This window comes from Amblyomma mixtum, chromosome 3 (genome assembly GCF_055824585.1).
Source record: "Amblyomma mixtum isolate Tamu chromosome 3, ASM5582458v1, whole genome shotgun sequence".
Lineage (NCBI taxonomy): Eukaryota > Metazoa > Arthropoda > Arachnida > Ixodida > Ixodidae > Amblyomma > Amblyomma mixtum.
The window spans coordinates 225,905,508-225,907,801 of NC_143014.1; the positions used below are offsets into that span (position 1 = coordinate 225,905,508).

Here is a 2,294-nt window from a genome sequence, read left to right on the forward strand (position 1 = left end):
AGGTTAATTGATCAAGCACATAGGAAGAGTGAAACATCTCGAGGCAAGTAACTGCTCACAATGCATGCTCAGCTGCGCTTATGAGCTTCATTGTCAGATCGACGGTGTGCTGACACAGTGTTCCTTGGCACGATGCGTTTTCATTTAACTAAGATACCGCCTTCAATTATCTCCCTGGACGTGTGATCTCGTCCTTTGTTTATGCGAGGGCCATCTACACCTCGCGGCTTTTAGCGTATTTAAAGACTTTCTAGCTTTTTTGGCGGCTTTTAAGCATCAGATTCCGTTTTCAATATGTATCTGTTGTTTGGACAATGGCACTCTACACCTATCAGTCTTTTCTTCCCATGTTTTCGCCTCGACTGCTTTTATATTTCACAACTTCATGTTTTTTATTCACTTACGCGACTGTACACTGAATTTCGGTGATTATGCAAACCCTCATATTGATGTACCACCTATTTTTTTCTTCCTCTACATAGTCTGCTGTCCGAAATAAAATTCAATTGATAGTCATAGTCCATTTGTGTCATTTACTGTTTCGGCCTTTTTGTCCTGTTCTTGCACTGTTCCGTCACCATGCAGAACCAACTAGAATGTTAACTCGTTCTTCTAAGTTCTCTTGAATTTACAAGCTCAACCGTTTATTATATTTCAGATCTTGCAACTACCAGTCGTGACGAGAGTGCCAGTGCCACACATTTCAATGAGGAGTTGGACGCTGCACACACGTCACCATTACCTGGTAAAATAATATTCTTTTATGTAATAACTAGAATTCAGTTCATTTTTCTCAGTGAATCTCAGATGCGATTTATCATCACTGTGCTCTGCCCTAGGCCTGGAAAACAACCTGCCACAATCACAGCTTTCCCGAGGTAATCATAAGGGTTTACCGGAGACTAAACTTGGTATACTGCATGTTACCTCTATCTTGTTCTTCTGTTTCTGATTCCTTTTTCTGCTATCGCAAGACAAGGTTTCTGGGTCACTGAATTTTCTCCGTGGAGCATGTACGTTGTTGTCACGTTTGAATCTTCATAACCATGTGTACCATAGCACAGCAGGCCTTCTACCATTCAGCCATCTCATCCTCTGCCATCCCCATTTCCTTTTGCCTTCAATCTTTCCCAACATCGAGGTCTTTTTCAGCAGCTCCTCTCTTTGCATTATGTAGCCAAAGTAATTATTTGGCTATTTAATGCAAAGAAAGGAGTCGGACCTGGCCTTCCAATGAGCAGCCAGGCCTGATTACCGCTAGTACTGACTGGTTTGCAAGTATGTAGTAAAAAGCTAATGCCCGAAATTGGTTTTTTTCAGACTGTGATCCTGGAACACCAATCTTCACTGACTGTGGCGATGGAAGGGTAAGCATACGTGCAGCTTGGTCAACAGCAGTAGCTGAATTTCACTCTTTGCAGTTTCACTTGAAGAGAGGAGTGACTATCAGTGAAGCACAAACAACAAAAATTTTCAACTAAAAAAACCAAAAGCCGAAACTAGTGGCTAAAGACACTGCACAAGCCTTGTGGGGTTCCGCGGTTTTGGCAAACAGAACCTATGGCGGCAAGGTGGCCCGCAGAGACAGAAAAAAACCTGGTGTTGAGGCGCGCAAAGAATTGACTCTGGAGAAAGTCCGCCTCGTCATTGGTAAGTGATATTCCAGGTGCTTTCAAGCATCTTATATTTATAAATTCTAATTTAGCAATTACTACTTTTCAGAAACTGTCACCGACTGGGGTATGCTCAGAAACATTGATGTGACAGGCACGGTGCAAAACATGTCAGCTGTGCTCTCTGAGAAGATTCAGGATACGCGTAGGAGCCTCAAGCGTCATCTTGAAAATGCATCCTAGTTACACTACAGGCCCTGATGATGAAATAAAATGTGGAACTGACCAACACGCATACTGTGCTTTAATTTCCATCCTTTTTTCAGCACCACTTGAAAATGGTTTTGAACTGGTGAGACTTGCAAGTGGTTTGGAACAGGAACCACTTGATTTCGGGACCACTTACAAGTGGTTTATGGAACAGGGACCATTTGTAACTGGTGCCAATTGCAAGGGGGACCATTTACAAGTGGTACCTGTTCCATAAACCACTTTAAAGTGGTCCCACTTTGTGGAAAAAAGTGGAAACCAGTACAATGACAGAACGATAGAAATGTGATTGTGTTTCATGTGAATTTTTAGGAAGGGTACAACCTGGGAATGAACAAAGTTCTGCTGATGCCTTGATAAGTTTGCTACTCTTCTGCTCATGCAAGCCAGCAGAACAACTGCTGCGGCTTG

The 2,294-nt window shown here is 42.6% G+C and overlaps 1 long non-coding RNA gene across 1 annotated transcript; it reads left to right on the forward strand.

Moving 5' to 3' along the window:
* Nucleotides 1-660: 660 nt before the first annotated feature.
* Nucleotides 661-1,334, forward strand: LOC149353900 (uncharacterized). Its single transcript, XR_016289608.1, has 3 exons — nt 661-745; nt 840-878; nt 1,321-1,334. It is a non-coding gene; the product is annotated as an uncharacterized LOC149353900 (long non-coding RNA).
* The last annotated feature ends 960 nt before the right edge of the window (nt 1,335-2,294 follow it).